This window comes from Chiloscyllium plagiosum, chromosome 17 (genome assembly GCF_004010195.1).
Source record: "Chiloscyllium plagiosum isolate BGI_BamShark_2017 chromosome 17, ASM401019v2, whole genome shotgun sequence".
In the NCBI taxonomy this organism is placed as follows: domain Eukaryota; kingdom Metazoa; phylum Chordata; class Chondrichthyes; order Orectolobiformes; family Hemiscylliidae; genus Chiloscyllium; species Chiloscyllium plagiosum.
In genome coordinates this window covers 67,658,412-67,681,372 of record NC_057726.1, presented here as the reverse complement: position 1 = coordinate 67,681,372, position 22,961 = coordinate 67,658,412, and the positions used below count along the sequence as shown (strand labels likewise).

General features: G+C 41.3%; 1 protein-coding gene across 2 annotated transcripts in view; it reads right to left on the bottom strand.

Moving 5' to 3' along the window:
• hydin (HYDIN axonemal central pair apparatus protein) overlaps positions 1-22,961 on the bottom strand; it is a 915,145-nt gene that overhangs the window by 774,735 nt on the left and 117,449 nt on the right. The gene's annotated exons all lie outside the window — the stretch shown is intronic.

The window sequence follows — 22,961 nt, the reverse complement described above, 5'->3', positions numbered from 1 at the left end:
TTCCCATTTCAGCACCAGGCCAGAAACATATACAAACAAAATCACAAATCCATAAGATATAGGACCAGAAGTAGGCTATTTGGTCCATCAAGTCTGCTCTGTCATTCAAAGAAATAAAGACTGACCTATTCATCTTCAACTGCCCTATTGCCTTGTCCCCATCGCCCTGGATTCCTTTATTGATGAAGACAAGCAATCAACCCAAAAGCATAATCAACAGCTTTCAGAAAATAACCCCTCATTACATATTAACATGCTGGATGTATGTGAGGTAACAGACATTTCAAAAGTTTCTATTAAGTTATTTAAAATCTGCATTGTCATTAAAAAGAATACTACAACTGAGGAAACAGAGTTGGTGCTCATGGAAATGTCGATGAAATGAGATTAACCTTTTGGAAAGAGCATCAATATTCAACAATATTGAATGAAATCAAACAACACTGCTTTTTCCACAGCAGAGAAGTATCTCCAGCTCTCCTGTAAGCATCAATGCACCAACAATGAGACATAGATACATAGAAAATGTTTGAGCACATTCCACCATTCAAAATGATCATGGCTGATCATCCAACTCAATACCCCATTCCCATTTTCTTCCCATACACTTCGACCACTTTAGCCTGAAGAACCATATTGAATTACTTCTGGAAAGGATTCAATATTTTGACCTCAACCACTTTCTGTGGCAGAGAATTCCACAAGTGCACTACTCTCTGGATGAAGAAAGTTCTCCTCATCTCAGGCCTAAATGGTTTACCGATTTCCTTAGATTGTGATCCCTGGTTCTAGAGTCCCAATCATCAGGGCATTCTTCCCGCATTCACCCTGCTTAGTCCTGTTAGGATTTTACAGGTTTGTTTGAGTTCGATTTATTGTTGCCAAGATAATGAAATGCATTGTTTTGCACACCATTCAAACAGAACAGAATGCAGAATACGGAGTTACAGCTGCAGAGAAAGTGCACAGAGAGTGATCAAAATTAACATTTGAAAGGTCCATTCAAAAGTCTGATAACTGTGGGCAAGAAGCTGTTCTTGAATCTGTTTGTATGTGTATTCAAACTTTTATATCTTCTGCCTGACAGAAGAGAGGCAAAGAGAGTATAACCGGGATGGAAGGAGTCTTTGATTATGTTGGCTGCTTTCTCGAGGCAGTGGGAAGTACAGATCGATTCAATGGATGAAAGACTGGTTTGCATGATGGATTGGGCTGTGTTCACAACTCTCTGTAGTTTCTTGGAACTGTAGTTGCTATACCATACTGTGATGCATCCAGATAGGATGCTTTCTATGGTGCATCTATAAAAATTGGTAAGAGTTTTTGTAGACATTCCAAATTTCCTTATCCTCCTGAGGAAGTAGAGGCATTGTTGTGTTTTCTTGACTGTCGCATCAATGTGCGTGAACCAGGACAGATTGTTGGTGATCATCACTCCCAGGAACTTTCAATGAGATTCTCCCCTCAATCTTTTTAACACCAATGAATATAGTCCTGATCGATCTAGTCTGTCTTCACATGCAATCTCTGCCATTCCATGAATCAGTCTAGTAAACATTCATTGCATTCACTCCAGAGCAAGAACATCCTTCTTCTGGTAAGGAGACCAAAACTGCACACAATACTCCAGGTGTGGTCACACTAAGGCCCTGCACAATTGCAGCGAGACATTCCTGCTCCTGTACTCTAATCTTCGAGTTATCAATGCCAACAGACCTTCGTCACCTCCTGCTGCACCTACATGCTTACCTTCATGGAACGGTGTACAAGCACACCCAAGTTTCATTGCACTTCCCCTTTTCGAAATCTATCTGATAATAATCCACCTTTCTGTTTTTGCTCCCAAAATGGATAAACTCACAGTTATCCATATTATACTGCATCTGGCATGCACTTGCCCACTCACTCAACTTGTCCAAATCACACTGAAGCATCTCTGCAACCTCCTCACATTTCACCCTCCCATCCAGCTTTGTGTCATCTGAAAACATATAGATATTACATTTAGATCCTTGTGAATTCCTGTAGTGCATCTTGTAGATCGTACAAACTGCTGCTCAGCATCTGTGGTGGAGAGTTTGTGGATGTGGTACCAATCAAGTGGACTGCTATCCCTGGATTGTGTCAAGCTTCTTGAGTGCTGTTGGAGTTGCACTTAACCAGGCAAGTGTGGGATAATCCACCATGCTCCTGACTTGTGCCTAGTAGATAGTGGACAGGCTTTGGGGAATCAAGAGGTGAGTGACTCGTTAACAGTATTCCTCACCTGTGACCTGCTCTTGTAGCCACTTTATATGGCAAGTCCAGTTCTGTTTCTGTTCAATGATAACCCCCAGGATGTTGATATTCATTATTCATTAATGGTAGTGAAATGGTAGTCAATGGGCAGTGGTTAAAAGTCTTATTGGAGATGGTCTTTGACTGATATTTGTCCAGCACAAATATTTCTTATCACTATTCAGCCCAAGCCTGGATATCATCCAGGTCTTGTTGCAATTGTACATGATCTGTTTCAGTATACGAAGAGTCGCAAATGGTGCTGAACATGGTGAATTCATCAGCAAACATGCCCGATTCTAACATTATGATGGAGTGAAGGTCATTGATGAAGCTGCTGAAGATGGTTGACTCTAGAACACTATGCTGAAGAATTTCTGCAGAAATATCCTGGAGCTGAGATGACTAACCTCCAACAACCACAATGTAGGAGCAAATTACTGCAGATGCTGCCATCTATACTGAAAATAAAAATGCTGGAGATCACAGTGGAAGCTTGCTTCCTCTTCATGGTTGCTTCCTCTTCATGGTCTCCAGCATTTTTTGTTTTCACTTCAACAATCACAACCATCTTCTTATGTGCTAAGTATGACTCCAACCATCGGAGAGTTTCCCTCAGTTCCCACTGACACCAATTTTCCTAGGATTCCTTGATGCCAGACTTAGTTAAATACAGCCTTGATAGATGAAACAAGCACATACCTTTTTTTGGCCATACTGAACATTCATACACAAGCAGTTTCCAGCAAGCTGCACATGTCCTCAGACTGCCTTTCTGGATCAAAATAAATTTGCCTTATACATGTATCAAACACATGATCAGCATGACATTACTTCTTTATCACAATGACCTGATTCTGGATAATTATACTGTCACCCTAATTTAGACTGCAATTCGAGGGAGGTGTCATCTTACACATATTGAAGCCACCCCAACTGGTAACTTTTGCCACTACCTGTGTGAGCAAATCCCTTTGGCAGCAGTCTGATCCTCATTATCAAATCACACCTTAGTTTCTTCCCCTGTTCTCCTGACACCTCTCCTCCATGAACATTACCTTCTCCCACCCTTCTCAACTTTCATAAGACAGTGGTTACATTGAATATGATCTTTCAAAATGCATTAGATTCTGGAATCATTCTAGTCAACTGAAGGTAATGAATACATCATTATTTAAGAAAGGTGACAGACAGACAAATGAAGACTCCAGACCAGTTAGTTGCTTAAAACAGAAAGGACAGAGTCTTATTGGAAATAACTTGCTACTCTTCCTTAGATTGATACTGTGGAGATCTCAACATGAAATTCATTATGAGACAGATCCTACAGATAAGCACTGATTGCAAATATTAATGTCACAATTTTTCTTTCCCTTACTAATTCATTTCAAATTTGTTTGCTTTGATCCCTTTCCATCTCCTTCAATAGCAGAGAGAAATTTCAGCATATTATATAATTTTTCATTCTTGTATGCAAAGCTATACATGACATCAGCATCTTCTACTACTGCTTTGGTCGCCTTTAGGGTTGGTTGCTGACTAATTCCTGCTTATTTTTAATGCAGCTGGGCTACAAGAGATTTGTAGATTCTGGTCAGAACTTCAGAGCTCTTGAAGCACGACTGGTTTACTGGGCATATTAAAATTAGATTTATCAAGCAGCAGCTGCATGCCACAGTCACTGCAGCACAGGATTGGATGGTGTTCAAGGACTTGTATTTCAGCTTTGCATTCTTAAAATATTATTCTGTGAAAGAGATTAAATAGTCACAAGTACTTCTTATGCTTCAAAGACCCAAAGTGACCTTGAGGGTAGGATTTAATTTCCTTTTTTTTATGCAGAGTCTTGGATTACCAACTCATCCATTTTCCGCAAGATTCTTTACAATTGCCAGCTTGTCTTCCAAGCACTGAGTCTAGCAGCTCCTTTGGCCAACACTTTGCATGTTCCATAATGATATACCCCTGCTCTGCCTCAAAACATCTTCAGCCACCACACAGTTCCATGACAACACTCATATACCACTGGAAACTGCAATGGACTGCACACAGTCCGAAAATGACTTGACAGTCTAAATCAAAAGGGAAGGATGAGGTGGGTGTCAGATATTAAGGGAGTGAATGTTCAGGGGAAATATGAAGACTGGAAATGGGTATGCAGAGGAATGGACATTAAGAATAGTAGACAAGGGGAAGGAAGATTGGGAAAGAACACTCAATTTATAAAGGAAGAGAATATATAATCAACAAGGAAGAATATTAAACATCGCTTCATTGAAATTCAAAGTTGAAGCTTTAAGTCTAGCAGTCATCAGAGCTAAAATATGGCAGGAATAACTGAGGGAATGGGACCACAGAAAAGGCTGGTAATAACAGGGACTGAATGGCTTCCTCCAGTGTTAACAATACTAATATCTTATGAAAATGCTCCTTTCTGAGATCAAATCCGAAGAATGGATTCAGAATTGTGGACTCTGAGCTGGGTTTGTACAGTGTTTTAATTTGGTTCAGGTTTCTCTGTATCTGCCAGCTACTTGGGTGGTATGGTAGCTCAATGCTGCCTCACAGCGGCAGGGACTCAGATTCAATTCCCCCCTCAGGCAACTGGAGTTTGCACATTCTCCCCGTGTCTGCGTGGGTTTCCTCTGGGTGCTCCAGTTTCCTCCCCCAATCACAAAGATGTGCAGATCAGGTGAATTGGCCATGCTAAATTGCCCATAGTGTTAGGTGCAATAGTCAGGGGTAAATATAGGGTAGGGAATGGGTCTGGGTGGGTTACTCTTCAGAGAGTTGGTGTGGATTTGTTGGGCCAAATTGCCTGTTTCCATGCTGTAGGGAATCTAATACAGTCAAAGCACAGATCAGCTGTAATCAAGTTTCCAGTTTGCAATAGTCATCTTCACACAGAACCAAACTCCAAACCAGAATTCAAGGACATATTGGGAGAGGGATCTGGTCCATTAAAAGTGGCCAAATAAGTGCCTGGGTAAATTGGGAGCATTGTGTAATGCAGTAGTTGAATTTATCACTACTGGGAGAAGCAATGGCCTAGTGGTATTATCGCTGGACTGTTAATCCAGTGACCCAAATAATGTTTTGTGGACTCGGGTTAGAATCATGTCACGACAGATGGTTGAAATTGAATCCAATAAAAATCTATAATTAAGAGTCTGATGATGGCCATGAATCCAATGTCGATTGTCAGGAAAAAACCAGCTGGTTGATTATCCTCTATAGGGAAGGAAACTGCCATACTTACCTGGTCTGGACTACATTGTGACTCCAGACCCATAGTAATGTGGTTGACTCTTAACTGCCCTCTTGCCAATAAGAGATGAGCAACAGACACTGGCCTAGACAGTGCCATCCACACCCTATGAATGATTTTTTTTTTTAAAAGCCTCCTGAAAAGTCACACTACTTCCATGCTTTGAGACATTTGCAAATTTTGAAATAGTACCAGGCAACATTCTCGTAAACCTTCTCTGCACCCTCTTCAAAGCTTCCACATCCTTTTGGTAATGTGGCGACCAGAACTGTATTCTAAATGCAGCCGAACCAATCTCTTGTACAATTTTAACATGACTTGCCAGCTCTTATACTCAATACCCCGCCCAATGAAGGCAAGCATACCATATGCCTTCTTGACCACTCTATCCACCTGTGCAGCAACCTTTAGGGTACAATGGACCTGCACTCCCAGATCTCTCTGCTCATCAACTTTTCCCAAGGCTCTTCCATTCATTGCATAATTCGCTCTAGAATTAGACTTGCCTAAATGCATCACCTCACATTTGTCTGGATTGAACTCCATCTGCCCCTTTTCTGCCCAACTCTCCAGATATCTATATCCTCCTGTATTCTTTGACAGTCCCTTATGCTTTCTGCTACTCCACCAATCTTTGTGTCATCTGCAAACTTGCTGATCATACCACCAAAGCCCTCTTCCAATACAGATGCATCCAAAGCCAACTCCTGGGTCAAGGATAACAGGAGCTCTAGTTCTGGTCCAATGGAAATATCACATTAACTTTGAGTTCATCCAGTACCTCAATGATTTCCTCTTTCACTATGACTTTAGCAGTAACTTCTTTCTTGACTGACACAAATGAAAAATAATCATTCAACATCTCAAAGAATGACATCTGTCTGCACATTTATTCCTTTTTGGGTTTTAAATGGTTAGAACTGCTGCTTCACAGCACCAGGGACCCGGGTTCGATTCCCACCTTGTCTGTGTAGAGTTTGCACATTCTCCCTGTGTCTGCGTGGGTTTCTTCCGGATGCTCCATTTTCCTCCCACAATCCTAAGATGTGCAGGTCAGGTGAATTGGCCATGCTAAATTGCCCATAGTGTCAGGTGCATTAGTCAGGGATAAACATAGAGTTGGGGAATGGGTCTGGATGGGTTGCTCTTCAGAGGGTCGGTGTGGACTTGTTGGGCTGAAGGGCCTGTTCCATACTGTAGGGAATCTTATCTAATCTAATATAATATAATGAAATCTAATTGGCCCCGTCTATCCTTTTATTACCCTTCCACTATATTTGTCCCTATAGAATACTTTCGTATTTTACTATAGGTTAGTTGTCAGTTTCTTCTTATACTCCCTCTTCACTTCTTTTATTTCATTTCTCATTGTCTCTTTGAATTTTCTATAGTTATCCTGATTCTCACTAACATTATCAATCAAACAGCCATTTTGATCTCCATTTTATACTTCACCTTAGAACAATGAGAACAAAGAAAGTTTACAGCCCAGGAACAGGCCCTTTGGCCCTCCAAGCCTGAGCCGATCCAAATCTACTGTCTAAACCTGCACCCAATTCCTAAGCATCTGTATCCCTCTCCTCCCCACCTATTTATGCATCTGTCCAGACGCATCTTAAAAGAATCTACCGTGCCTGCCTCTACCACCTCTGCTGGAACGCGTTCCAGACACCCACCACCCTCTGTGTGAAATACTTGTCATGTGTATCCCCCTTAAACTTTTCACCTCTCATCGTGAAAGTGTGACCTCTCGTTATTGAATCCTTCACCCTGGGAAAAAACTTATCTCTATCCATCTTGTCTATAACTTTCATGATTTTGTAAACACAATCAGGTCCTCCCTCCTTTTTTCGAATGAAAATAAACCTAACCTACTCAACCTCTCTTCATAGCTAGCACCTTCCATACCAGGCAACATTCTCGTAAACCTTCTCTGCACCCTCTTCAAAGCTTCCACATCCTTTTGGTAATGTGGCGACCAGAACTGTATTCTAAATGCAGCCGAACCAATCTCTTGTACAATTTTAACATGACTTGCCAGCTCTTATACTCAATACCCCGCCCAATGAAGGCAAGCATACCATATGCCTTCTTGACCACTCTATCCACCTGTGCAGCAACCTTTAGGGTACAATGGACCTGCACTCCCAGATCTCTCTGCTCATCAACTTTTCCCAAGGCTCTTCCATTCATTGCATAATTCGCTCTAGAATTAGACTTGCCTAAATGCATCACCTCACATTTGTCTGGATTGAACTCCATCTGCCCCTTTTCTGCCCAACTCTCCAGATATCTATATCCTCCTGTATTCTTTGACAGTCCCTTATGCTTTCTGCTACTCCACCAATCTTTGTGTCATCTGCAAACTTGCTGATCATACCACCAAAGCCCTCTTCCAATAAATAACAGTGGCCACAACACTGAGCCCTGTGGAACACCACTGGTCGCCTTTCTCCATTTCGAGAAACTCCCTTCAACTACTACTCTCTGTCTCCTGTTGCTCAACCAGTTCTTTATCCACCTAGCTAGAACACCCTGCACACCATGTGACTTCACTTTCTCTGTATTAGTTTACCATGGGGAACTTTATCAAACGCCTTACTAAAGTCCACATATATGATATCAATAGCCCTTCCTTCATCTATTAACTTGGTCACTTCCTCAAAGAACTCTATTAATTTGGTAAGGCACGATCTCCCCTGCACAAAATCATGCTGCCTATCACTGATATGCCCATTCTTTCCTAAATATAAATAGATCTTATCCCTCAGTACCTTCTCCAGCAACTTGCCCACCACTGACGTCAGACTCAACAGGTCTGTAGTTACCGGAACATCCCTACTTCCCTTCTTGTACAGTGGGACAAAATGGGCAACCTTCCAGTCCTCTGGCACCTCACCTGTGTTACAAAGATATCTGCCAGGGCCCCAACTACTTCTTCTCTCGCCTCCCTCAGCAACCTGGGATAGATCCCATCCGGTTCTGGGGATTTATCAACCTTAATAAACTCTAGCCTACCCAACACATCTTCTCTACTTATGTCAACGTGATCCAGACTAATCAAACTTCATCATGTTCCTCTCCTCAGTGAACACTGATGCAAAGTAATCATTCAGAATCTCACCCATTCTCTCAGGTTTGACACATAGCCTTCTTTCATTATCCTTTAGTGGACCAATCCTTTCTCTAGTTACCCGCTTGCTTCTTATACAAGAATAAATTGCTTTGGGATTCTCCTTAATTATGCTCACTGAAGCTATTTCATGACCCCTTTTAGCCCATTTGATTCCTCATTTAAGACTGGTCCTACTCTTCTCATATTCGTCCAGGGCCCATTCTGTTCTTAGCTGCCTAGACCTTTTGTACGCTTCTTTTTTCCTCTTGGCTAGTCATATAGTTTCTCCTGTTATCCATGGTTCATGAATCTTACCATTCTTATCCTTTGCCTTCAAAGGGACATGCCTATCTAACACTGTCTTCAACCTATCTTTGAAAGCCTTCCACATATCAAATGTGGACTTCCCTTCAAGTAGCTGTGTCCAATCCACATTTCCCAGCTCCTGCCTAATTTTGTTATAATTGGCCTTGGCCCAGTTTCGTATTCTTCCCTTGGGACCACTCTCATCTTTGCTTACGAGTATTCTAAAATTTACAGAATTGTGGTCAGTGTTCCCAAAGAAATCCTCCATCGCAACTTCTACCACCTGGCCTGACTCATTCCCCAACACCAGGTCCAATATAGCCCCTTCCCTCATCAGACTATTGACATACTACTCTAGAAATCTCTACTGGATACTTGTTACAAATTCTACCCCATCCTGACCTCTGACATTAAGGGCATCCCAGTCAATGTTGGGAAAATTAAAATCTCCCATCACCACTATTCTATTGCGTCTACATCTTTCCATAATCCGTTTATCTATTTGTTTTTCTACCTCATGCTCACTGTTGGGAAGCCTGTAATACAGCCCCAACAATGTAACTGAACCCTTCTTATTTCTCAGTTCCACCCTTAATGCCTCACTACTTAAGCCCTCCATAGTGTCCTCCTTTAGCACAGCTGTGATTTTAGGGGCGGCACGGTGGCTCAGTGGTTAGCACTGCTGCCTCACAGCACCAGTGTCCCAGGTTCGATTCCAGCCGCGGGTGACTGTCTGTTGGAGTTTGCACATTCTCCCCATGTCTGTGTGAGTTTCCTCCAGGTGCTCCGGTTTCCTCCCACAGTCCAAAGATGTGCAGGTCAGGTGAATTGGCTTTGCTAAATTGCCCACAGTCTTAGGTGCATTGGTTACAGTGAAATGGGTCTGAGTGAGTTACTCTTCAGATGGTCGAGGCGGACTGGTTGGGCCGAAGAGCCTGTTTTCCACACTGTAGGGAATCTAATCTAATCCTAATGTAAATTGGGAGAGCAGTAATGTACAAGGCAGAGAGGAAACAGTTTCTGAGCTGTCTGCTGTTGAATTTTCTTAATAAGCATCTTTCTAACCCAATTTTAAGTCTGATTTTGGAGAACAATGTAGTTCAAAAAGATCACATGTCAATAGGTGACATTTGTTGAATAGTGTTCATAGAATCACACGGTTCAGGTTAGATGTGGAAAAAAAAGACCATAACAGTCTAAAACAACTTTATTGAAGAAGAGAGAATTTCTGGACTTGAGAACAGACCGCTCCATGATAATTGAAATTAAAGATTAAGAGGCAAAAGTGTAATGGGACACTGGCTTCTTTTAAAAAGGAGATATTTGGGATATGCATGAACTACATTTCCACACTGAGGAAAGGTAGGGGAATCAAAATTAGAGCTCACTGGATTACAAAAGAGAGCAAGGCAAAATAACTGGTGGCCTGAAATGTATCTACTTTAATGCAAGGAGTATAGTGTGTAAGGCAGATGAACTTGGGGCTTGGATTGGTGCCTGGGAGTATGACGTTATTGCAATCACAGAGACTTGGTTGAATGAAGGGCATGATTGGCAACTAAACGTTCCACGATATATGTTTCAGACAGGACAGGGAAGGAAGTAAAAAGGAGCGGGGGGGTGGAGTTGCAATGCTGGTCAGGGATATTATCACTACCCACTAATTCCACTAACATGATTCTCTAGGTCTTACAACTCTATGCAATTTCCCAGCAAGTCTGCCCTTCTATACCTTTCAGCTCTAATATACACTCAATGGTATAATAGCATGTCTGCAATCTCTTAACTTTACCCATATAGATCTGACCTTAATTGAACCAAGACAATCTCTCTTGGCAAAACTCTAATATGTTCCTTATACTTTCCCATATTTCCATCACTTTTATTCAGGAATATTTAGTACCTAACTGCTCCCTTTTATGAGCCAGGTCTTCCTTACCACCACCAAATATTTTTCCTATGTGGCTATTTGTGCATCAGCTCACCAATCCTTATTTACTATACATTGTATATTTATGTACAAACACTGCAAACCTAAATTAGGCCTTCCTATAATTCCTCTTATTCCTGACCTTACCTGAATCCTTATTCAGAGTATTTTTATTTCAAAATAACTGTTTCTAAGTTGACTTAGCACAACAGGAAAAAGAAAAGCACCATTCGAATTGCTTGAAATGAGGTCTCCTCCAAAAAGGTAAAGACGTGTTTGAACCAATTGTCACTTTTGTTTAAGGCTATATATGGCAGGAGATGGATATTGCACAACAGTGCTAATTATTATACTGTTATTATTTAAACAATGCATTCTGTAGTAGTTATTGGATGAAAATTTAAGGAGGTTAAACTCACCAACAGCAGATCTGCTGGTGGCTTATCAAGCCCATCAATAACTGATAGGTTCTCCCAGAGCAGAGACCAATTGATTCTGTTCCTCTCTGTCATCCTGGCTCTTCACTCATTGTCAAAGGTCTCTGAAGCATTACCAATATAGCATCTCCAGGCATCATGATCCACTAGCAATGGCAATGTGGTGCAAAGAGAGGAAACTCTTCCGATAGTACTTGAAACATTTGCATAGAACCCCTTTGTTCCATTTACAGGTGATCAGTTCTCCATTCACTTCAATCTTGGGCAGATTGTCATACATTTGGGCAACGTGACCTGTTGGTGGTAGCTGGTTTTGCAGAGGATGGCCTCAACATCAGAGATGATGACTGCTTATAGCATTTCGATGTTGGTAATGTGATCCTGCCAGGAAACTTTAGTATGCTGTGGAGGTAGCACTGATGGAAGTGTGCTTGAAGAATATACATTACAACATGAACAGACCTTGACTCAATGCCACCCATAAGAGGGATAGGACAAAGATTTGTAGACTGTGTTTAATCTGTGCTCTGAGGTTGCAGTAACTCCAAACTCATTTTACAGTGTGTAAAAGACCGTTTGCTTTTGAAAGCATATTGTCTACTTCTGTGTCTGTAATGGCATCAAATGAGGTGACATTACCCAAATAGATAAATTGGTTGATGGATTCCAGCAGAGTGTCCTTGATGACAATGCTTGGCAGTTTATTTAATTCTTGGAGAGGAGGTTGATGCAGGTCTTCAAGTTTTTTTCAACAGATTTCACCACAAAGAGTGTACCACCTCAGTTATACACTGCAGGTCAGAATCACTGCTGGCCAGAAAAGTACAGTCATTATGAAATGTTTCACAAATGTTTCTCTTGTATCTTTATACGAGTATGAAGACACTGGAAAGAGGTCTATACATCAGTGCTCCTTTTTAAGGTCTTCCATTGCCATTGAGTAAATGAGTAGTGAAGCAAATTAACTTTCCATTCTTTCAGCATTGTGCTGAATAAGGTCACAGCCAACACACATCGCTGTTCCACACCATTGTAGATTCAGATGAAACTCATGGGGTTGTGGCAGTGCTTGAATGGTCCATACTATTTCCTAGGTCTTTGGAATACAGATATTATCCCTTAACAATCCAGTTGGGGAAAATTAATTCACAGTGGAAGCTCGCAAAATGAAGTCTCAGGGAGATTCCATACAACTATCTCCTCATTTAGGATCCCCAAGTCTTGCTGCCCATATTCAAGCCGAGAGCAACCAATTAACAGCACAGATACAACTCAGTGTATCCTCTAGGTTTTGTTTCAATCCATGTAACTGTGAAATGAGTGTTCATCATCCAGTCAAAAGAATCACAAGAGGAGGCAGAGCTATTCCAGCACAAAGATAATACAAATAAAAAAGAACCTATTAAAATTTTGATTTTCTCCTGTAAAATATAATTATTGAAGGCACCTGGAACATCCTGGGGAAAGGAGAAACAAATGCACGGTGTTACAGGAAAGGGAAGCAGTTTACACAGAAGTTAAAATTCAGTTGTGAATTTAATCATCTCAGAAGCTCATCAAACACAGAAAAGTAGAAAATATGGGAAGAGTTAGGCCATTCAGTGCTTTAAGCTGCTATGACAATCAATATGATCATGAATAATCATCCAACTCAGTACCCTGTTCACACTTCCTCCCATAACCTTTGACCATAGAGTTATGCAGCACGAAAACAGGTCCTTCAGCCCAAATCATCCACGTGACCATGTTTCCGAAACTGAACTGGTCCCATTTGCCTGCATTTGGCCCATAGCCCTCTAAATCTTGCTCATGCATGTACCTGACCAAATGTCTTTTAAATGTTATAATTGTACCCATTTCTACCATTTCCTCTGGCAACTCGTTCCGTTTACGCACCACCCTCTGTGTGAAGTTGCCTCTCAGATCCTTTTTAAATTTTTATTTCCTTTCAATTTAAAAATATGCTTTCTAGTTTTGAACTCCCCTACCCCAGAACATAGAACATTATCGTGCAGTACAGGCCCTTCGGCCCTCGATGTTGCTCTGACCTGTGGAACCAATCTGAAGCCAAATCTATCCTACACTATTCCAATGACCATTTAAATGCCCTTAAAGTTTGCGAGTCTACTACTGTTGCAGGCAGGGCATTCTACACCCCTACTACTCTCAGAGTAAAGAAACTACCTCAGACATCTGTCCTTTATCTATCACCACTTATGTTATAGTTATATCCCCTCATGCTAGCCATGACCATTCGATGAAAAAGGCTCTCACTGTCCACCCTATGTATTCCTCTGATTATCTTATATGTCTCAATTAAGTCACCTCTCAATCACCTTCTCTCTAACAAAAACAGCTTCAAGTCCTTCAGCCTTTCCTCATAAGCCCTTCTCTCCATACCAGGCAACATCCTAATAAATCCCCTCTGAACTCTTTCCAAAGCCTCCACATCCTTCCTATAATGCAGTGACCAGAACTGTACGCAATGCTCCAAGTGTGGCCGCACCAGAGTTTGCAGCATGACCTCGTGGCTCCAAAATTCAATCAATCCCTCCACCAATAAAAAAGAACACACCGTATGGCTTCTTAACAACCCGATCAACCTGGGTGGTAACTTTCCGGGATCCATGTACACGGACACCAAGACTCTCTGCTCATATACACTACCAAAAATCTTATCATTAGCCCATTACTCTGTATTCCTGTTACTCCTTCAAAAGTGAATCACCTCACACTTTTCTGCATTAAATTCTATTTACCACCTCTCAGCCCAACTCTGCAGCTTACCTATGTCACTCTGTAACCTGCAACATCCTTAAGCACGATTCACAACTCCACCAACCTAAGTGTCATCTGCAAATTTACTAACTCCTCGTTCTACGCCCTCATCTAGGTCATTTATAAAAATGACAAACAGTAATGGATCAAATACAGATCCTTGTGGTACACCACTAGTAACTGAATTCCAGGATGAACATTTCCCTTCAATTTTGGTGTCAACTGCAAACTTACTAACCATGCTTCCTATTTTCTCATACAGATCATTTATATAAAAGTGACAAACAACAGTGGACCCAGCACTGATGATTGCAGCACAACTCTGACCACAGACCTTCAGTCTGAACAACAACCCTTAAAAACCTTCTACCATCACACTTGGGCAGCACGGTGGCACACATGGGCAGCACGGTGGCACAGTGGTTAGCACTGCTGCCTCACAGCGCCGGAGACCCGGGTTCAATTCCCGCCTCAGGCGACTGATTGTGTGGAGTTTGCACATTCTCCCCGTGTCTGCGTGGGTTTCCTCCGGGTGCTCCGGTTTCCTCCCACAGTCCAAAGATGTGCAGGTCAGGTGAATTGGCCATGGTAAATTGCCCGCAGTGTTAGGTAAGGGGTAAATGTAGGGGTATGGGTGGGTTGCGCTTCGGCGGGTTGGTGTGGACTTGTTGGGCCGAAGGGCCCGTTTCCACACTGTAATGTAATCTAATCTAAATCTAAACTTTGTCTCCTATCACTTCTTTTTTAGGGCTATTAAAAGCCAAATCTAACTCTTTCTTGAAAATATTCAATGTTTTGACCTCAACCATTTTCTGTGGCTTGAATTTGACAAGCTCATCATTCTGGGTAAAGAAACTTCTTCTAATCTCAGACATAAATTGTCTACCTCAAATCGTTCGACTGTGATCCTGGTTCTGCAGTCCCTGATCATCCTGATGAAGGGCTTATGCCTGAAATGTCAACTTGCCTGCTCCTCGGATGCTGCCTGACCTGCTTTGCTTTTCCAGTGCCACACTTTTCAACTCTGAGTCTCCAGTATCTACAGTCCTCACTTTCTCTCCAGGTATGGTCTCACCAAGGCCCTGTACAATTGCAGTAATACATCCCTGCAATAATACTGAATCCTAATGAACTATGGTAAATAATTAATTCAAAATGCACAAATTCAGTATCAGATATTGCACAGAGGAAGTGATGTATAGATTTTTAAAACAAGAAAAACTGGTCACAGCTGAACATGTGGTTGAAATGCCTTTGCAGAACAAAGCAGACAAAATAAATTAGGAATGTAGCAAATTATCAGAATTTCCAGAATTACAACCAACATGGAACGCAGGATACATTGAAGAAATATCAAGAAATGTTGAATTATCAATGTTAATTACATGGTTGTTTGGCGGCTCAAGTTTGGACCAGGGTTCTTCAACAAACCCCTACTTCCAATCCAAACCCAAATAAAAGACAAGTCTAATCTGACACACCTGCTTATTTCTCTTATCCTACATTTTTATGTTTTTCAAATAACTCTCTACTCTTTTGATCATGATAGAATGATCCTACCTATTCAAAAGGAAAGGTATTTCTGAGGTCTTCATAAAATAAATCAATGAAAACCTTCAAAAAATAATGAAGGAAAACCTTTCCTATATAATGAGGCATCAATTGCAAGTATGCAACAAGACTTCGCAAAACTTTGACTCATAGTTAGCTATACTGGAACAAATGCACAGCAAACAGTACCTCAAACCCGCAGCATACATGGTCCCATCAACGACAAGTAGGAAATTTGTCAAACCCGAAGGTTTCTACATATTTTTACATGAACTGTCTTTCTGTTCATTACAACTAACTTAGATAAGCATCACGTTGACTGGCGAATGGTAACAATCTGTATTTATAGCAGAAATTATATCTTTTGAAACTTCTTGTCAATATCATCTCAGTCATGCTCCAATAGCCTGCAGATTAGTGCATTGCAATAGGGAGATTAGACACTGCATCCTCCCCCTAAGCTGTCAGAGCTAATCAAGTTTGTGAACCATGCTATACTGTAGAATCTTAAATGATGCAAGGATTAGCTATGATCAGATCCCTCCATTGTGGTGAAAAATTAAAAATTAGTCAGACGTAGAAGATAAGGTTCATTAGCATAAAGGATGATTATTTACTAAGATACTCAGCAAGTGTTAAACGCTGCCAATGCCCATTTTCCAAGCTAATATCACCAGTAACGAAATTGAGATTGCAAACTCATGATCTGCAGAAACCAGTGTTTTCACTGCAATGAAAAGCATCCTCAACTTCAATACATACTCAGCATATTGGTAGAGTACAAAGTTGAAGAGAGTTTCCCTCCAAAGATGTCCTGGAATAGATGTCCAAAATACAATGAAGACCCAGGAGAAAAATATTTCAAATGAAGAGTTATTCTGTATCAACACAGTATTACAATTTCATGTAAATGGAGTAGAAATATAATGTCACACAGATGGATGTCGCATTTATTGATTGGTGGTAAGACATTCTGGCATCAAAGTGAATGTCCTTATGTCAGCGGCAGATGCTTAAAGAACTTTCCTTTGGCACTAAATTATTAAACTTCATACAATAAAAATGGTTTTGAATAACTAATTACCTTCAGTACTTTGAGAAAATGGAAAGTCATTAAAATGCAAAGCAACAGAAAAAAAAGGACAAAGGTTGAAACGACTCCCAATTTTCTTTTAACTGAGTAATTTCCAGACTTATAGACCGTGCATGATGGAATATTACTGTATTTCCTGCACTGTTTGCACTTGATTTGGGAGAATGGACAATGGATTTAGCACAAAGCTGACCAGTTAGGTTGCTGCTGTAAACAATCCTGAGTGTCTGACCATCTTAACACAGCAGTGGAGAGCCTCCAACCTACTCAGTGATGCTCCAGATCAACGCAGCTGAGATCAGAAATTCACGAGATGTTGAAGCAGGGTGAACAGTCACATCTTGACATGTGGTGGACTAGAAACCTTGGATATCCATAAGCATTTCTCTCAACTAAAGCTTTGTTTAAGATTTTAACACATAATTAAAAGCTAGAATGACTGGCCCAGACCCCAAGAAGTCTAAGGAGTCCACACAGCAGAAGCACTCTAGGCTTCACTATTTCTGACCACTTGACACAGTAACTTAGACTGGTTTTGCTACTTGCTTATGGATATGCATCACAGTGCCGATTGCCAACATCTGCTTCACTTCAGGTTTTAATAGGCAAGAAATGTCACAACTGATATTTAGTACCATATGTCAACACACATTTACGTTATGTACAAAATTGCACAGAGCTCTGTACAGATGGCAATATAAGCAAGACAAAGTCTGCAGGGTACATTTTACAAGTGACTGCTCCTAGTATAGATATACAATGACTAAAGTACTTATGGGAATTTAAACAGCAGGTTAATGTGGCTGATTCTTTATGCATTAAAGACAGCAATAACAAAATTAGAAAGGAGGGATGCGATTTGGTGAGTAAATATTTACAAGAATAAGAACTTACTCAAAGTATTAGTTGTAGCAGGCCTTTTTTCAATTTGTTGGTGAAATAATATAAGTTACAAGAAATTCTGAAGAATCTGTATCATATTATACTTCACTAATGCCAATGACATCATTCTACCCAAAGAACGCTGCTGTATTTCTGAGTTAGAAAAATGAAAAAGGCTTGTGTTTGTACAACAGTTTCTGTCAACACGAGACAAATGAAAATGCTGTACAATCACTGAAGGGCTTTGAAAGAACAAAAAATAGTACAGCACAGGAAAAGGCCCTTCTGTCCATCAATACTGCGCCAACACATACCACACATTTACCACCCTCTATGTTGTTTTGGACCAGGGCAGATCCCCTCAAAACATTTCAAAAAGGTAGCCCAGACCCTAACCCTTTAAGCAAGTGTAAGGTGGATATTCTAAGAGTGATGCAGCTGGTCAAACCATTCAGTTTTAAACAAAACAGAATTTATTTACAGACTACCAAATGAAACACAAGCAAAAGAAAACAGAATATAGAATAACAACTATTTGAAAACCCAACCGACAAGATATCCCCTGCAACTTAAAGAGGTGTTTCTGATTTCCTGCAACATCCCAAAAACACACCCCTTGGCAAAAAGGTAAATTTAAACACAAGTTCTTCCAGGACAGATGTCAGAGTCAGCCAGAAAACGTCTGTTGAGTCAGGGAATGTTTTAGCCCTAGCAGCTTTTTTTTTACCATGAGCTTCAAACTAAACCAAATCAGAAAGAAAATCTGAGCTGGAAGAACTGGCCACTCCCCTTTCATTGTACAATTGTTTTTAAAAACCCTAAAGGCCTCCTCTAATTGTTGACTTAAGCAGTATCTGTTAGCTAGCATTAAAGTAGCCAGCTCAGATATATCGGCACTTCTGCCTTTACAACCCCTCTCAAAATAAAAGGCAAAACAATCTTGTTAAAGGGGCAGTTCAAAAAACCCTGCTTCTCACATCGAAGATCATACAGACGTCTAGCACAGGAGCAGATCCTTCAGTCCAACTCATCCATGCTGACCAGATATCCTAAACTAATCTAATCCCATTTGCCCTTTTAAATTTACCACTTTTTACCATAAACCTATGTCCCCAAGTGATTGATATTTCTATTCTGGGATAAAGAATTCCAACTTCATTTCATCACATTTCAGCAAATAATAATTAGATCATCAACAGCATTGCACAAAGGACATTAAAACTAGGTACTGTGTGGCAATTATGTCCAATATAATTATTCACAGCAAATTATTCTATCATATAAAGGATAAAGTACATGCGATGTCAGTATCTGAGCCAATGACTGCAAGCATGGAATAAAATGGCAATCAATCATTATCAATGTCTTATTTCCCTTTCACTTCCTGCTCCCAAATACTTTCTCACTAGGTTGCAGCTCTTAGGCATCTGAAAGGAAATGGGCTTTATGGCTGGAGAAAGGGAGAAAGTGAGAGGTCCATACTTACACTCTGTAGCTTATAAATCAGAACAGAGGTTAATGGGATATGAGATGGAGCATTACATATTAGTGTTATATCATTTCTGATGCATTCAACCCTTGTAAATCTTTTCTGAACCCTTTCAAGTTTCACAACATCTTTCCGATAGGAAGGAGACCACCCTCCACCACCACCCTCTGTCTTCTACCTTTGAGCCAGTTCTGTATCCAAATGGCTAGTTCTCCCTGTATTCCATGAGATCTAATCTTGCTAATCAGTCTCCCATGGGGAACCTTGTCGAGTGCCTTACTGAAGTCCATATAGATCAATCTACCGCTCTGCCCTCATCACTCCTCTTTGTTACTTCCTCAAAAAACTCAATCAAGTTTGCAAGACATGATTTCCCACGCACAAAGCCATGTTGACTGTCCATAATTAGTCCTTGCCTTTCCAAATACATGTACATCCTGTCCCTCAGGATTCCCTCCAACAACTTGCCTAATACTGTCGTCAGGTTCACTGGTCTATAGTTCCCTGGCTTGTCCTTACCACCCTTCTTAAACAGTGGCACCACGTTAGCCAACCTCCAGTCTTCTGGCACTTCACCTGTGACTATCGATGATACAAATATCTCAGCAAGGGGCCCAGCAATCACTTTTCTAGCTTCCCACAGAGTTCTCGGGTACACCTGAATATTTGAGGATGTGATGCCAAACAAGGGGGCTGATTTGTCAAGGGGAGTGTTGACCTTCTTGATTTTTATTGGAGCTGCACACACCCATCAAGTTGACAGTATCCACTCCACTCCTATCTTGTGCCCTGGACGTAATTGACAGGCTTTGGGGAGTCAGGAGGTGAGTTACTTATGACAGAAATTCCTACCCTCTGACTTGCTCTTGAAGTCACAATACATATGTCTGATCTTATATGTCCAGTCTCTAGGCTATTGGTAGTGGAGGATTCAGTGATGGTAATGCCATTGATTGCCATGGGGCAATGGTCAGCCTCTCCTGTAGGAGGCTATTTATTGCTTGCATTTCTGTGATGTGAATTTTATTTGCCACTTGTCAACCGAAACTTGGATACGTTTGTCTTGTTGCATTTGGACATGGACTGCTCGAGTATCTGAGGAGTCACAAATCGTACTGAACATTGGGGTGTTTCCTGATTACTGCACATTCTGACCTTGTGATGGAGGTCATTGATGAAGCAGCTGAAAGAAGCCAAGGACACTGCTGTGAGGAAATACTACAGCAATGGCCTGGAGCTGAAATGACTGACCTCCAAAACACACAAGCGGAAAGTTTTCTCCCTGATTCCCAGTGATTCAAGTTTTGCTAAGGCTCCTTGATGGCACATGCCAGCAAATGCGGCCTTGATGTCAAGAGCAATCACACTCACCACACCTCTAGAATTCAGTTCTGTCCATCTTTGTACTGAGTCTGTACTGAGATCAGAAGCTGAATGCCCCTGGTGTAGCATGAGGTGAAAATTGAACTATTTGTCAGGATACCGCAATCACTGACCTTGACTGTTCTTGAGTTCATTGAACCTCTTGCAGCATTGCATCCAAATTCTGGGGAGTAGCACTTCTAGTGATGACGTTGAGCTCGGACCTGCCTTCAGGAAGAGAACTGAAGTCGTAGCTTTAAGTGGTGCCAGCTTTGCATGAATTGAGCACCCTGCTGAGGGATGCAGCCACTCAACAACAGGTTCAGTGAAAGCTGTACACAGTAGTCATAGTAATGAGCAAGCCAATAAGCAAATTTAGGTTTGCCCTCATGAGGAATGGACATATCCACAGTAATGGGCAAGTGACCATCAATTTTGCCCTCATGGAAGCTGACAGCACAGAAGGAGGCCATTCACCAAGGATTGCTTGGTCTTGGGATTAAAGTCATTCTTACGCTCACATCTGGCATTTGTCCTGAACTCAACCAGTTCTCATTTTGAATTACCTCTCATTAATCTTATTTATGAATCAGCTTCCACCAGCCTTTAAAATAGAGCCTTCCAAATTCTGACAACTCTTAAATATGAAAGGAAATTCTCTTCCTCTCTACAGTAGATCTCTTGTCAATGATTTTAAATGTCTATCTTCAGATTATTGATTTATTCCTCAGAAGATAATGTTTGTCCCTAATTAAAACCTCATATTTTCAACACTTCTGTAAGCTTGCCTCTTAAATATCACTGTTCCTAACTCTTCCAACCACTCTTTATAACTAAAGTCCTTAATTCCTGAACATCATCATCAAAGAAAACCTCCTCTATGTAGCCTCCCAAAGGCCTGTATAACTTTTCTAAACTGTAGTGCCTAGAATTATCCACAATATTCCAACTGAGACCAGTGATTAATAAAGTAACAGCCTGACCTCTACATTTATATTCTAAACCACAATTTAAAAGCAAAGTAATCAATATTCGTCTTGAACCACCTTATCAACTTGCCCTGTCACCTTTGAGAATTTGTGCATATCAGATTTGTCCAACCTTTTTTGTAGGAGACCCAGATTTAAATCAGTCTCTCATTTTGGGAGCTAGTGAGTAAATATCAGAAAGATAAGGTATGGAACAACAGGAAACTTTTTTTTTAAATGCCAAAGCAAAACATTTTGTTATTAATTACCCATTTATTTATTTTATCAAATCAGTGAAGAAGCAAAGTAAGAACAAGGCAAGCTAAATTCCAACGAGGTAAAAACAATGACTGCAGATGCTGGAAACCAGATTCTGGATCAGTGGTGCTGGAAGAGCACAGCAATTCAGGCAGCATCCGAGGACAGGCAAAATCGACGTTTCGGGCAAAAGCCCTTCATCAGGAATAAAGGCAGAGTGATCCAGAAAATGGGATGAAGGCCTTGTTTAGCTGGGGAGTGGAATATAGGAGCAAGGACGTCTTGTTACAATTTTATAAGACATTGGTTAGGCTACAGAGCACAGTTCTGGTCACCATACTATAGGAAGAATGTGATTGAACTGGAGGAGAGGCAGAGGACATTCACCAGGAAGTTGCCTGGAATGGAAAGTCTCAGTTATGAGGAGAGACTGGATAGGCTGGATTTGTTTTCCCTGGAGCAGAGAAGGCTGAGGGGGTTCTGACTGACATGTACAAAATTATGAGAGGCACGGACAGTGTAGATTGTGAGAATCTCTTCCCCATGGCTGGCATTTCTAAGACCAAATTGCCAGAGTATAATAGGCTCTGGACCAAGTGCAAGTAAATGGGATTAGTTTAGTTTGGTGTCTGTTGGTCAGCACAGACATGGTGGGCTGAAGGGCCTGTTTCTATGCTGTTTGTCTGAGTGACTCTATGATTACACTGAGTGAAAGGTGTGACACGTGAGAGAATACCTGGGGTAGGATGTGTCACACAGTATGACATGATATAATCCGGAATATGTTTGGTGGATTGGAATAAATCCAATAACACACAGTCAGGAATATGCTGCATTCAAGACTGACTTCTGTGGTGGTGGATAGGAAGTGTAGGAGTAAGGAGGTGGGTGGTTGTGGGGGTAGGGAAGTGGGGTTTTGACCAGGCAAAACCCCCACCCCGCAGGAAGAAATATTGTTTGGCAGCTGTCCCACCAGAAAGAACCCTGTCTTACAGCCATTAGATAATGGGGAAGGGAGGGAAATAGCAATGTCGGCGATATCCCCTCTCCGGCCTATCACCCTCACCTTAACCTCCTTCCATCTATCGCATTCCCAACGCCCCTCCCGCAAGTCCCTCCTCCCTACCTTTGATCTTAGCCTGCTTGGCAAACCCTCCTCATTCATGAAGAAGGGCTTATGCCCGAAACGTCGATTCTCCTGCTCCTTTGATGCTGCCTGACCTGCTGGGCTTTTCCAGCAACACATC